Here is a 16,081-nt window from a genome sequence, read left to right on the forward strand (position 1 = left end):
CAATATTGATTGCATATGCAATTAATATATATATACACATGTTATATATGTGTGTGTGTGTGTGTGTGTGTGTGTGTGTGTGTGTGTGTGTGTACAGGATGCAATCAATATATATACACACATATTATATACACACATATATCTATACAAGGCTTCCCAGGTGGCGCTGTGCTAAAGAATCTACCTACCAATGCAGGAGATGCAGGTTTGATCCCTGGGTCAGGAACATCCCCTGGAGGAGGAAATGGCAACCCACTCCAGTGTTCTTGCCTGGGAAATCCCATGAACAGAGGAGCCTGGCGAACTACAGTCCATAGAGTTGCAAAGAGTTGGACATGACTTAGCAGCTGAGCATACGTATATGTATACACATATATACAAAGTAGAGAAAATTGCTCTCTTCAATGCTTTGTGGTGTTTAAAAAATATAGAACCCACAGAAAGATGAGCAAACACTACTAGGAAAAACAAAAGAGATTAACTTGCAGGTTCTTTTAATTTGCTGGGCTTAAAGCTAATTGTGTTTATGGTTGCTAACCAAGGCAGCTGACTCACTAGCAGCTCTTCCGCTTTTTCTTCTACAGAATTAGCAGTGGGACCTGGATGAGTTCTGCTTTGTCAACGGTGGCCGCTCACCGGAGCTGGAACCATTTGGACGTTGGGAGGTTTCACAGAGGTCCTTGCACAGCCCACCGCAAGACAATGCTATTTATAAACTCCTGGGACACAATTTCTTCTCTATTGAAAATACACAGTTTCCCAGATGCCTTAACAAAAGACCATTACACAAGCACATATACACAGGTCAGGATCTTTGCAGTCTCCAAAACACAAAAACGCAACACCACACAGCTGAAGAAGACAAAGACAGTCAAGCTTATAAATGAAACACTGGAAAAAAATAAATTTATATATAAACCACTAGTCAGCTCCCAGTGAGCTCAAAATTGCCTGCTAAGAGTATGTATGTTAGTATGTTATAAACATAGTGTAAACAAGTAGAAATTTTTGAAATCTCTTTCCCTTTCAACTGATATGGTCCATCTTTTTAGCTCACATTCATTCTTTTCTCAAGCTTCATTATTTGAAGCCAAAGCCACAAGGAGATGGATACCTTTTTTTCTTTTCTAATCTCTGCATCCATATCAGTCACCTCATCTCTTACAGAGAAACCTCATCCTGCATGTAGAACTTGAAATAAACTCCTCAACCACTAAATCAGTTCTCTGGAAGTATGAATCAGGCTATCTGAAAAAACATTTAAACAAACAGAGGAAGAGCATGTATTTTGGAAAGTTGGTGCTTTTCTGGCCGAAAGACAGAAAGAGGGACACACGCGCGCAAACACACACACACACACACACACACACACACACAGTGGTCTCAGCTAATAACCAAATTCCTCACGTCTCTTTCTCCTGCTTTCAATGTCTTAATACCTTATGCTAAATTTTTCTGGTTTGATTTTCTGTCTTGGAACATACTAATCTCTTCCAAACAAGGTAAAAGAACAATAACAATTGCCTCTTAATGCAATGAACACAGACAATTATTCATCCAGCCAACATTTATCAAGCTCTTACTATATCATAAGTGCCAGGCCCTGTGCTAGGTTCATAGGATACAAAGAGGAACCCATAGTCCAGTGATATCAAACACATTCTGATCTTTTCACAGTTTACTTCTCGACCTTAAATCTTATGCTTTGGAAATTAAGTAAAAGTATCTGCTTCTAAAAAGTCCTTTAATATGTGCTGCTGTGCTGTGCTTGGTCGTTCAGTCAGGTCCAACTCTTTGAGACCCCATGGACTGTAGCTCACCAGGCTCCTCTGTCCATGGGATTCTCCAGGCAAGAATACTGGAGTGGGTTGCCATGCCCTTCTCCAGGGGATCTTCCCAACCCAGGGTTCGAACCCAGGTCTCTCTCATTGCAGGTGGATTCTTTACTAGCTGAGCTACCAGGGAAGCCCATACTTTAACATATCTCCTATTAAGCTAAATATCAAGACCATTAAGCTAAATATCAATATCTGGGGCTGAACAGAGCTTACACGGAATGTATACATGTATAAAAATTATTTTTTTAACTTAGAGACCTTTCTTTCTTTGTAATTCCTCCACATATGGCATTTCCAATGCCTCCAGTACAAGGGAAAGGGAATTCTATCTTTTGTCTACTGACACACACATTTTTCCCTTCGTGCTTAGGTTCTTCCTTGCTAATGATAAGAACAGGCTCTTCAATATATATTTGTAGGTGTGTGTTTAGCCACTCGGTTGTGTCCAACTCTTTGTGATCCTATGGACTGTAGCCTGCCAGGCTCCTCTGTCCATGCAGACTCTCCAGGCAAGAATACTGGAGTGGGTTGCCATGCCCTTCTCAACCCAGGGATCGAAGCCCAGTCTCCAGCATTGCAGGCAGATTCTGTACCATCTGAGCCATCAGGAAAGATCATATTTGTAGGTACATAGAAGCTATTCTTATCACCGAAAATTTTTGACAGCTTAAACCTATAGAATTCAAAATGCACAAGCTCATTTTCCCATAATCTTGCGAGTAAAGTAGTAAACAAAACTGAGTCTTTCCTGCACAATGACGCTTGCTATACTAAGCTAGGGATAATAATATAGACTGATGTGGATACAAGTAGAAAAGATTAACTGCAACAAACCATGGAACTCCCTTGAGCATGGGGGTCACATTTAATATGGGATTTGCCACGATAAGTGAGGAGGAATTCCCCTGCCTCACCTGGAGACCTGGAAAAGTTACATGGCAGGCAGCTCCCCTATGTGAACAGAGCAGGCGTGGTTAACTCCAAAAGAGAAAAGAGGACAGACTTCACAGGGAAAACAGTCTCTGAGAAGGGCCCCAGAGAATGAGCAAGCATGTTCCAGCAAGAGGCTGCTCTCAAACCATCCACTTCTCATCCTGAACCTTTCCAACCACACTTGGACACAAAATGTTCTTAGATTTCAAAAGGGGCACAAAGACTCTCCAAACTCACAGAAGCCCGATTTTGCACGAGTGAGAAAATCATACAATTTTGAAGATTCATATGGTTTGTCTACACCCTTCCTGTCTCAGAGTGAACACAGGGGCCTGAGAAGTCGGTTCCCCTTTTAATGAGACAGTGGTTTTTAAATGTCAAGTGACTTTTGATGACGTCAATAGGAAGGAGAGAAAGGGAAGCTGACTCTGACCAGTGTGGTCACAGGAGAGATGGCTTTCTATGCCTCTGCCTGGTACATGGACTGCAACACAGATGCCCAATGAATTCACTAAATGTTCAATTAATAGCTGACACCTATACATTACGAGCAGGCAAACATAGTCAGTGAAGGTGTTTTTAATGAATAATACTATTAATAAAAGCTGAAAGTTCAATTATGAAATATTACAATGAAATTTGTTGCATTAACATTAAAATAGCTTTGGAGGTAGACTGCGGACTATGGCAAATACAGCGCCTTGCAAGTGTAAGTAATGATGTTTGTCAAATGCAGAGTAGTAGCTAATGCACAAACTCTCACAGAAGCACCCGCATCCAGGGCATCTGAGAGTTATACTCCCCAGATACCAACCTTCTAGAAAAGATCCATATACATTAAACTGTGAACAGCCTTGCAGGACCATTCAATCCTGTCTGAAACATCTGTAAGACATCTGTTCCATACCAAAAGGTCCTTGATATTTGTTCATATTTCGTCCTTTCCAAAACATCCATGGAGACATTTACTTGGTCCATATGAAAGGTCCACATTTGGTCATGTCCAAAACCAAATAGGCTCACAGATGCTTCCCAGGTGGCAAAGTGGTAAAGAATCCTCCTGCTAATGCAGGAGACCTGGAGTCAATCCCTGGGTCAGGAAGATCCCCTGGAGAAGGAAAAGGCAACTCACTCCAATATTCTTGCCTGGAGAACCCCATGGACAGAGAAGCCTGGTGGGCTACAGTCTATGGCGTCACAAAGAGTTGGACATGACTGAGCACACACAGAAATTTCAAAGACCTTTAAAGGAGGACCAAATGTCTCATGGCGTTTTGGACAGGACCAAATGTCTGCTAACCATGAAGAGACTTGTCAACAAAGTCAGTTACATCCAATCCATCAGCTTTCCCTTGCACAAACATGAAATCCTCTAATACCTTAAAAGATCAAATTCTATAGTTTTAACTTACCCAGCTAATTCTCCTTTATCGTTTTCATTCTTAACAAGAGGAAAAATAAAGCCCTTTTATCTTCTGCGTTTATTTTCTTTGCCTACGATTACTATCGAGAGTGAAACAGTGATGATGAAAAAGAGCCCTGTAATGACTCTTCCAATTTAAAGGTAATTTAAAGTAATAACTTAAGCATGGACACTTTCAACTGCATACTTTTATTTCAGAAAACTTCATAACATATATGTATATGCTTATCTGTCTTCCAAAGGAAAAATGCATTGTGATACAGAAAAATAGAATTCTTTTTACAAAAATGTATACATACTAATGTGTATCATAGCTATCAAAGTAATTATTTTCAGAAGCTACATATTTATTCCACCTCCCAAAATATTTTTGTGACTTCATAAGTGCAACTCATTTTATATTCATAGAAAATGTAATGATAAAATAATATAGTATTTAAAATACATTATGTTTTATACTTTTAAATCATTAATATCAACTGCATGTCCCATTTGTTCATCCATTTCTTTCACTGCACTTCAGGTTCTTTTCAAGCCTCCTTAAGTAGTTTAGAACTGCATATATTCAGAAGAAAACTACTGCATATGAAGGTTTCAAAGCGGAGTTGTGAGCAGTAACAGCATTACTGAATGGCATTAGTACATCCTTGGAATGAGTGCCCTTAAATTAGCTCTCATGATTGTTAAGAAGTCCATATGGTGCAATGAAATGTCTTTTCACCTGAAAATGAACGACCCTGATGCTGAATCCTGCTCTGCCTTCCAACAGACTTGTGACTTCCAGCAAGGCTTCCCAGTTAATTAAGTCTCCACATTTATCTGAAGTAGGATTAAAAGTATCTAGTCTACCACCTTGAACCAAACTAATGAATATGAATGATAAATGTGCCTAGTTAACAACTACCCAAATGAAATTTGTTTAGAAATCAGTCATATTAATTTATAGGCACTATAATATATTATCATGATGAACCTCAATTACCCTGTTAAACCATGGTATGGATGCGGCTCTAGAGACAGTGTCTGATGTTGTGAGTTATAAAGACAAAAAGGGATTGACTCTGAGACACTGCCAGAAACTTGGTGTTTAAAAAAAGAAAGAGCATTAAAAAAAAAAATTTATTTACAATCTCCCTTCCTCCAACTTTATTGCCCATCTCAGCCACACACACACACACACACACACACACACACACACACACACACACACACACACCTCAAAGTTGGCTACCTTTCTGCCACATCTATACCACATTAAGCCACCTGTCAGGGAAAGTCATAGTTCCCTTATTCTGTTCATTAAGACACTTTCTCCCAGAAGGTGAATTCTCCATACACTTGAAGCAACAAACCCTGTTTTAAGTGTCTCCTTAACAGGTAATATAGGATTGGAATTCTCAATTTCTTCATGATTTCTGAAAAATAATTCTTCACCTGAGTAATAACATAACGATATAATACGGTGAGGAAAGAAGGGTCACAGAAGATCATATATGAGAGGGGTCTGCCTTTGCAGACAGATGTCCTGACCACACCATTCAGTGGCATCTCCTCCCTGGAGCCCCTAAGCTTCTCTGCCTTGCTCTCCATTCTCGATGTCTGTAGTGGCTTCCAGCATATATCATCATTCATCAGGATCGTACTTGTTGCTTACCGTCTATCTCCCTCTACTCGGATGTACGCTCTACAAAGGCAGAGGTTTTTGTAAAGTTTTTTCACTGATAAATACACTAAAACTATGCCTGGCACTTAGTATCTACTACATAAAATGTGTTTATCGAGTGAAACAATTACCTTTCCACTTTTCTTTTTCAAAATGAATTATTTTCTTTTTGCATAAGAAAATAACGTATGCTTATTATTGGGGGGAAATGACAATTTTGAAAAGCATCAAAGAGAGGAAACACATCGTCTTACATCCCACTATGACAGCACTGTTAAAATTCTGGTGACTATCCTTCCAGAATTTTTTCATTGCCCACATACACAAGCATACCATATACATATCTTGTATGTATTTCAAAGTTAGATTACACTTATTTTGTATCATAGTGCCACTACAGCTTAGAACTACAATCTTTTCCAGGCCAAAATAATTCTAAATTTTTAACAAAAGTTTTGAAAAAGAAAAATTCCTAGAAAGCTAAAATTTCAGTGTATATACCAACTATATAAAATATGCATAGCCAAAAGTCAAATACAATAGCAAAAGTAAGAGTTAATGACTGAAATCATTCACAAACTTTTCCTAATTAAATTGAATAAATAATGTTAAGTTATAGGTAAGAGAGTTTAAATGTATACAACTTTAAAAGTTCCAGTGTGATTTTTTTTTCTACTTCCTCAAGTCAAAGAAAAATTCTCTGGGATGTCTCTTAATGCCTATTTGAAAGAGTTTAATTTTCATCGTTCTTCTTCCTTCCAACTGAGAAAAGCAGTGAAATGATTGAACCTTTTCAAGTTCTGATTTGCTCTCTGAGTTCTCCTCAGTATTTTATTTTTATTTGCAGAAGAAGAAATCACTGTAGAGTTTCATCAAGCCCAATATTCAGTCACGATCACAGTGAGAAAAATTTTTTAATTGTTTTGAGAATTTTTCTGGGTCATATAGGCAAAAGAAATTCCCAATAAAATAGCAAGTACTTCAGAAAGAAAAATCATACCATTGAAATATTTCTGTTCATCAAATTATGTATATTTGTATCAATCAACGGTTAATAGGAGGAAAATTATTTATATGAATGCATTTAGGTTTTACAAAGAACTTTTAAAACCAAAAAATTTTGTTATTTTTATGTTATATAAGCTCAACAGAAAAAAAGTCCTCATGAAAAACTATATCTAAAATATATTTAACTGACATAACAAAAATGTCCAAAACCTACATATAAATGTGTGTGTATATATATATACGTACATACAAATTAATTTAAAAATATATGCACAGGAAAACATGGCAAGGGAAATACACCAAAATGCTATCAGTAGGTTCTTTCCTAGTAGTATTATTATAAATGTTTTATATTTTTTCTTTGAACTTTATTGTGTTTTCCAAATTTTCTGTAACGAAGATTTTCACAATATGAAAAATGGCACAAGCGTATGTTGAGTACACACTCTTTCCAAGCCCGTTAATGAGAATAAGCTCATGCAGTTCTGTGCGGTGGGGAAGTCATTACTGCCTTCATTGTAAAAGAGAGGAAGCTCAGCATCACTGAAGTAAAATGGTTTGGCTACAAGCAACCCAGCTAGCAAGCAACAGAGGCAAGACCAGAACTCATTTTATCTGACACCTCATCCCTTGCTCCTTCTGTTACCTCTCACCAAATATTTGTTGAACAAAGCCTCAGTCTTCATTCAACAAACTGTTAATACGCATCTAATATCTCCTAAACTCAGTGCAGAATTCTGGGTAAATAGTGCCAAATAAGACTACAGACTGTGATAATCACAGTGGGGATACACAAAAGAGGCACAATACAAGGTTCTCACTCTAGAAGAAAGAGTCTGTGACCTAATGTACAAATAAAATACATGCATATTAAAAGAACAGGCTTCCCTGGTAGCTCAGTGGTAAAGAAACCACATGCCAAGGCAGGAGACGGGATTGATTCCTGGGTCAGGAAGATCCCCTGGAGAAGGAAATGGCAACCCACTCCAGTACTCTTTCCTGGGAAATTCCATGGACAGAGGAACCTGGCAGGCTTCAGTCCATGAGTTCACAACAGAGTCAGGACACAACTTAGAGCCTAAACAACAACAATATTAAAAGAAATGTAAAAATAGAAGTCAATGTGTGATATATTTAAATAAGTGGAAAATGGAAAATACTATAACAAATGTAGAAATGTTATTGGATTTGTGGGGCAATTAAGAAAGACTTCACAGAAGCCATAGAACACATATTGGGCCTTAATATTTGGGAGGATAGAAAGAAAATAAAAAGGTTTTACCAAGCCAAAGAAATATCTTTAGCTAAATCATGAAGATGGGAGTGTAGAAGGCAAGTTACAAATAAAGGTAAAGGAAACACTGGCTATAATAGAGCATTATGCCACAAAGATTTGGGAAAACAAGTTGGATGGACCATTGTCAAAACAAGAACCCAAGTTGCGATGAATTTCATTATAAAGGAGACTGCATTTACTCCTGTGAGCCCTAGGGAACCATGAAAACTCCCAAGTCACATAAAGATGTGTACAAAGTGCACTGTCTGAAAATTGAGACTGATGTGAAGGAGTTAGAAGGCTATTAAAAAGAAACATTTGTAAGAAAACCCACCATAATAGAAGGAATAAGTTAAAAAAAAAAAAAAAGTGTTGTAAATACAGCAAACCACGAATAGCTTCATTTCTTAAAAGGAAGGGAAAAAGATGGCATCATTGGTCCTGAAGATTCATTACAAGGTTTGAGAATTTGATACTTTCAGACATGAAAATTCATTAGAGTATGAGTTATTAAAATAGTGTAATATTCTTCAAGGACAGACAAATAGAAAAATATGCTAAAATAGATTTGAGAAATAGACACATATACATATGGTCCCTTGATTTGTGACAAAGGATGTTACTACTAATGTGGTCTCTGTAACTATTTTAAGGATTTTAACTATCACTGATAATCTTGGAGGAGTCACAGAAAGAAACCATCAATATCTAGGTTTCTGTCAATCATGGAAAAAATGATTATTAAAATAATATGATTATATACAAATACAGTACAATTTTAGGATTGGTAAATAAATGGCTTCAAGTTATACTGTCTTCCTGTGAATCTTGTTGAAGGAACATGGTATAACCCCCACTTGATTTCAATAATTATTAACAGTTTGCTATATTTAATCTCTCTCTCTAAGCATATACACATACACACACAAAGAATTTTCGTTCAACCACCTGAAAGTAAGCTGCTAATAACCCAACACTTTTATACCTAAATATTTTAGCACATCTCTCTTAAGAATTACATTCCTCTATATTGGTGGCTCAGACTGTAAAGAATCTGCCTGCAATGCAGGAGACCCAGGTTCTGTCCCCAGGTTGAGAAGATCCCCTGAAGAAGAGCATGGCAACCCACTCCAGTATCCTTGCCTGGAGAATTCCATGGACAGGGAAGCCTGGTGGGCTATAGTCCATGGGGTCGCAACGAGTTACTAACACTTTCACTTCACTTCACTTCATATATCCATCAGTTCAGTTCAGTCGCTCTAGTCATATCCGACTCTTTGCAACCTCATGGACTGCAGCACGCCAGGCCTCCCTGTCCATCACCAACTCCTGGAGCTTGCTCAAACTCATGTCCATTGAGTCGGTGATGCCATCCAACCATCTCATCCTCTGTTGTCCCCTTCTCCCCCTGCCTTCAATCTTTCCCAGCCTCAGGGTCTTTGCCAATCAGTCAGTTCTTTGCATTAGGTGACCAAAGTATTGGAGCTTCAGCTTCAGCATCAGTCCTTCCAATGAATATTCAGGACTGATTTCCTTTAGGATTGGCTGGCTTGATCTCCTTGCAGTCCAAGGGACTCTCAAGAGTCTTCCCCAACATCACAGTTCAAAAGCATCAATTAAAACGATTATATTTCCACAATGTTCTTTTTTGCACACTGCAATTATGACATGCGTGTGTATCAAGTCACTTCAGTTGTGTCCAACTGAATTATGACGTAGTCTCCCCTTCTTCCTGGATATAATCCAGCTTTTAGGAATTTCTGCATGGGGATCGTTACTGGTCTTTGCATGTCTGAAAAAAATCTATTTTATTTTCATTCTTGCAAGGGATGCCACTCTAGGTTGAAGCTGCCTTCTATAAGCACTTCACCATCCTAGCCTACTTTATTTCATTTTTGCTGTTAAGAACTTTTCTGATTGTAATGATTAATTATGGTCAACTTGAAATAGGCTACAGGGTACTGAGATATTTGCTTAATCATTATTCTGTTGGGTGTGCCTATGAGGTATTTCCGGATGAGATTAACATTTGAATCAGCAGAGTGAGCAAAGCAGACTGCCTGCCTAATGTAATTGCATCCACTGAAGGCCTTACTGGAACAAAAGGCTGAGTGAGTAAGACAGAATATGCTCTTTGTGCCTGTATTCTGTTAAGGTGTCCATCCATGTCCCCCTACCATCAGATTCAGACTTGACTGGAACTTACACTATCCGCTCTCCTGCTTCTCAGGCCTCATATTCAGAGCAGAACAACACTATCAGCTTCTCAACAACACTATGCAGCCTCCCGACTGCAGGGGTTGCGATTTCTCAGTCTCCATAATAACATGAGTCTATTATAATAAATAGTCACAAATAACTTAAAGGGCTTCCCTCATAGCTCAGTCAGTAAAGAATCTGCCTGCAATGCAGGAGACCCAGATTCAATTCCTGGGTTGGGAAGATCCCCTGGAGAAGGAAATGGCAACCCACTCCAGTATTCTTGCCTGGAAAATCCCATGGACAGAGGAGCCTGGCAGGCTACAGTTCATAGCGTTGCAAGAGTCAGGCACGACTTTAGCAACTAAACCACCACCATTATAATAAATAGATATATATTTACATCTAATACATACATATACTAGGTCTTCATCCGTGCCTAATCTGTTGTATAAGCTATATATCAAGTTTTAATTTCTAATTATTATATTTTTCATTTTAGACCATGTGTTTTTCAAGTCTGCTTATTGTATTATAGTATCTTATTCCTTAGTCACAAATAAATATATTCACTTCTCTCCAAATATACTAAACATTTTTTTTTTGCTATAAAAATAATTCCAATATCTGAATTCTTTATAGTCTGATTGTTGTTTATTGTTTATGCAGACGCTTTCTCATGGTGAACTTCCTTTCCTTGCATGTTTTACGATTTGGGACTGTGGTCTCATGTCTTTTTTTTTTTTTTAAAAGCGTTTTCCTTGAAATTACGTGAGACCTGAGTTAAAGTATTTTTTTCTACATAAGCTGTGAATTTGCCTGCACTGGGTATCTGGGGCACTACCAAATTGGTTTGCTTTAAATTCTCAGCATGGAATTTTTCACATTATACAGATTACAGAGCTGCAAACCTGAGTGAGGTTCCACTTTGGGTCGTAAATGATGCAGATATCCCTTTTTCCCTTTGCCACCCGAGGCAAGGCCAAGACTGGTAGGTAATCTTCCTGCCTTCCTTTGAAGGTTAGGGATTGCGATATTATCCTTTGAGCAGACTAAACCTTTATCTCAATCTGATTTCTCAACCTGAGTGAGTCCAAAGTTTCTTTTCTTTTCTCCAGATTACAGCTCTTTAAAACAGAAACTGTGAATCACTAGGAAACCCAAGAAGTCTCTGGGTACAGGACTAACCTGCGTCTAGACCTGTGATTTCTCATTGTTCTGGGTTCATGAAGTATTCTCTTATTTGCCAATACAAACATTCACTTAAAAAGACTTTCGAAAATATTTTAGCCTACATTTTAGGGTGCTGCGTCCTAAGATTTTTTTAAAGGACATTAAGCCTTCGACAGTGTCAGTAAAGGGAGTTCTAAGTTTCAATAATTTTTGATCCAAGTAGTAGCAAGATATTCATTTCACTCAATCATTAAAAAAATGTACAATAATACAAAGGCATTCTTCAACAGAACTTATTTTAACTTGCAGATCCCTATTTTTCCTTCATAGCAGAAACCAATCTTGTGATTCAAAGTAAAATCGTTACTTCCACTTTAAAATTTCTTCTCTCTGGTGTACATTTCCAACCAATTCACGATCAACCACAAGATTCATTTTTCCAGGAGATGTAAGGCCTAAAATTAAGCCTCAATATTACAAGCTGACCTGGTATCTACAAAAACTAGAAGGGCTTCAAATGGCTGAATCCTAAGTTTCCCTCCACACTCTGCTCCTGTGGATAATGTATGCTAGCTAAATAACCCTCTTTATCAGAGGCACCACCCACAGCTCCTGCTTATCCCTGAGTGGTGGTTTGTGGTTTCCTACCAGCCTACAGAATTATTCAGACAAGTCAATCACAGCCTCTTGTGAGAACCAGAAGGCACCACACCCTCTCGTTACTATCAAGTCCGCCTCCCACAGTCCTTGGATTTTTACTCTGCTACTTAGTACAGCACCCATAAGACTCTGCATAGCACACAGCGTCCTTCTCCCTGGGCTGTGAATATACGTGACTAATCGTGTGCTGTTACGTGTTGTGTGTTTAGCCATCCCCATACCCTCAAGACACTAATCTTTCCCTAATCAGTGACGTGAATAAGAGGCAATAAAAACCCTGCTGTCGACACAGAGAACAGACCTATGGACACAGGGGGTGGAGGAAGGAGAGGGTGGGATGTTTGGAGGAAGTAACATGGGAACATATACATTACCATATGTAAAATAGACAGCCAATGGGGATTTGCCGTATGGCTCAGAGAACTCAAATCAAGGCTGTGTAACAACCTAGAGGGGTGCGAGGGGGAGGGAGGTGGGAAGGAGGTTTAAGAGGGAGGGGATGTAGGTATCCCTATGGCTGATTCATCTTGACCGTTAGGCAGAAAACGACACTATTGTAAGGCAATTATCCTTCCATTAAAAAGAAATAAATTTAATTAAAAAAAAAAAACCTCCTCTGCTGTCAGGAACCACACAACATACCCAATTGAGGACAGCTAGTCAGTTTTAATTAACCATTCTCGGTCAACTTATCTGCTTCCATGATATGATGCAGGTTGCCTGAGATGGAACCAGCGATTTCTGGCAGGTTTGAACTGCTCTCTCTTGGCCCCTATATGCGCCGTCTCCTAGATGAGAACTCTGAATTGACTATACCCAGCACGGACAGTACTGAGCAACTGAACTGAACTGAACTGAGCACAATGGTGCTGGCAGGTTTAGTCCGTATCTGGCAGGTGGTCTCTGAGGCTCCCACCTGGAAAGGCATGAAAACACAGCACCATCAGGCTTGTTTACCAAGGCCAGGCTAGGTCACTGAGTCTAGCCTGGTGACTGTCACTGGCTGCCTGGAGAACTAGACGGACACTGTAACTGTACACTTGTGAGACAGGCCCAGAGACCACCTTTTGTGAGATTTGTGAGAAGAAAGGAGCCCGCCACCTGCCACAGAATTAAGCACGGTATCCCAGTGATGCCGTTCACCAAAGGGCAGTGGCCTTGCTGGCTTCCTGCGCTGTCACGTGCCTTGCTGCACTTGCCTGTGCTCTCCTGACCCCCAGGGTTATCGAGGAGCACATGGTGGCCTGTGGCCCAGGGGCTGGAGAAATAAAAAAGGGTGGGAGGGAGGAAGGAGCCCTTGGTACTCAACTGCTGTGCTGTGCTTCGTCGCCCAGTGGTGTCTGACTCTTTACAACTCCACAGGCTGCAACCCGCCAGGCTCCTCTCTCCATGGGGATTCTCCAGGCAAGAACACTGGAGTGGGTCGCCATGCCCTCCTCCAGGGGGTCTTCCCAACCCAGAGATCGAACCCAAGTGTCCCACACTGCAGCTGGATTCTTTACAGTCTGAGCCACCAGGGAAGTCCAAGAATACTGGAGTGGGTAGCCTATCCCTTCTCCAAGGGACCTTCCCAACCCAGGATTCAAACTTGGGATTCGCGTTGCAGGCAGATTCTTTACCAGCTGAGCTACCAGGGAAGCCCCATCCACTGCTCTCCTGAAGCAAAACCCATCACCATTGCACCTAGGCTTTGCTCAGTACTGCTGCTTTCCAGAACACCAGGGGGCTGAGCTTGCAGTCAGGGGCCTTATGGCCTCCATGCGAGTCATGGATAAAATGACTCTACTTGATGTGGACCCTTACCCAAGGGATACTGACATTCCCTGGAAGAAGCGGTGCCCACTGATGAGGAAGGCCATTCGGCTCCTGAGCCTTTCCCCAGAACCACCCAGAAGGTCTGCACCACCAGTGATTGTGCAGACACAAACTGAAAACTGCAACTTTACATGGCTAGAAAATCAAAATATTCCCAGGAAATTGGCACAGAGGAAAAGAGAAAAGAAGAACAAGACAGGAAGCTCATGAGCTAGGAAAGGGACCATAGCAGAGGATGGTTTTGATCCATCATGCTTGGGCTGTAGGCCCAGCACTCTTTCCCTGGACCACTCTGCTGCCTATATCTATGGCAACAAAGCTCCTAACTCTTGGGATTATAGGAGAACCCTTGTGGTATCAGGAAGAGGTTAATTCAAACCCAGTCTAAGCCCAGGGTCTTAAAACCATATAAATCAACCATTTCAACTCTGATATTACTAATTTGAGGGTCTCTGGAGGAAGTAACTTATAAATGTAATCAAGGTAGAGAGGATCATCCCTCATCCCCAAGTATATCTAGTGACCAAAAACAATATAAACAAAATAAGGAAAGAAAAAAACCTTGATACAAAAACAACCTAAAACAAAGGTCCACAATTTGACCCAACTGAAAATTCAAAATTTACTGACTGAATTTACAGAGCGAATGATGAGAGTTCACTCATCATTCAAAGGCTCCTGTGCCTTTCCAAATGGGCTTAAATTAACTATAATATCTGCTGAAATTTACCAAGTGACAAACCTTTATGTCTTTAACCAATATAAGGGCTAAAATTACAATTATACCTGAGAATCCCATTAATCTAAACATCATATCTCCCATAATGGGGTCTTTACTTAGGAGAGTTACTGAACATAAAAGAGAGGACAAATAGGTATGCCTCACCTTAAACTTCAGAACTTTTTGTCTTGCTTAAATTCCCCATGGTTATAGCACTCATTGCTCTAAAATATCTCATAGGCATGGACATGGACACTCTGACCCAATGAAAAATAAATGAAAATCAAATTAAGGCTTTGACACTTATAAATTGGCTTGACAAAATAAGAACCCATGACTTCCCCCACCCCTTCCCCTAGTTAAAATAGTTAACATGACTCAAGGTAATTTAAAACAAGGTCTATAGGGATTAAAATTTGCTATATAAGAGGAACTGAGTGAAGGGTTGTTATCCCCACTGCTTCTCCATTTAACAGTCCTTTTTGGCCTGTTCTTAAATGTGGAACAAAAGAATGGTACCCCAAAGTGGAGTGCTGCAGCAGTAAAACCATGGTCCCATCCCAATAAGGCATCTATACCTAACAACTTGATTATTTAAATTGCTGACTTCACCCAATCAGCAACTGGTAAACATTTTGCTCCTATAAATTTGGCTAAGAGAATATGTTCTGTACAATGCCTAGTTCAATAGCCTCTCAGCCATGGTTTGCCTTTACCACTGAAGGAACACAATCCACCATATATACCCATGCAATGCTTCAGCATGCTTGCATTGCACCCAGTCTCTACAGGCAAGATCTTAGCTATTCACCTTTCTCCAGGTATGACATAGTATCAGTGACATCCTCCAAGGAGATTTGTTTGAGATGCTCACTAAGGACATAGAAATGCTCACAAAGGGGATGAACCATTGTCCCATACACAGTGTAAGGCTCTGCCACTGCCATTAAACTCCTGAAAGTTATCAGGTACATGGAAGGTTCCCAGCCATAACCTCAAGTAGAGCTGCCTTCTCGTGGTTCCAACCTCAGGATACTTAGGGTCCGTGCCTATTTAAACCACACTGTGTCCTTCTTGAGGTTATTTCAGTCACTCCTACACCTCTCTGGGGGCCTGGGAACTCCATGAAGCAGCGCTCAGCCCCATCTGCTGAAGCTCACCATTGCTTCTCTGTCTCTCTAAGGTTATAGAAGGTAAGAAACTTCTTTAAGATGCTCAGTTTCCCTGGGAATCAAGACCTAGTTCTTTCTACACTTTGATTTCCTAACCCCATTCAAATTTCTACTGCTTAATCCTCCTCTGGCTCAACTCAGGGCGTCCTGGGCACCACCCTGAAGAATCAGACAATGCCAAGAGCCTCCTCACATCTTGA

The 16,081-nt window shown here is 39.9% G+C and overlaps 1 protein-coding gene across 5 annotated transcripts in view; it reads right to left on the bottom strand.

The window, feature by feature from the left end:
* The window catches only part of PKIB (cAMP-dependent protein kinase inhibitor beta), a 110,125-nt gene that overhangs the window by 10,328 nt on the left and 83,716 nt on the right, over positions 1-16,081 (bottom strand). The window lies entirely within an intron of this gene.

The sequence above is a fragment of the Dama dama genome, chromosome 28 (genome assembly GCF_033118175.1).
Source record: "Dama dama isolate Ldn47 chromosome 28, ASM3311817v1, whole genome shotgun sequence".
Lineage (NCBI taxonomy): Eukaryota > Metazoa > Chordata > Mammalia > Artiodactyla > Cervidae > Dama > Dama dama.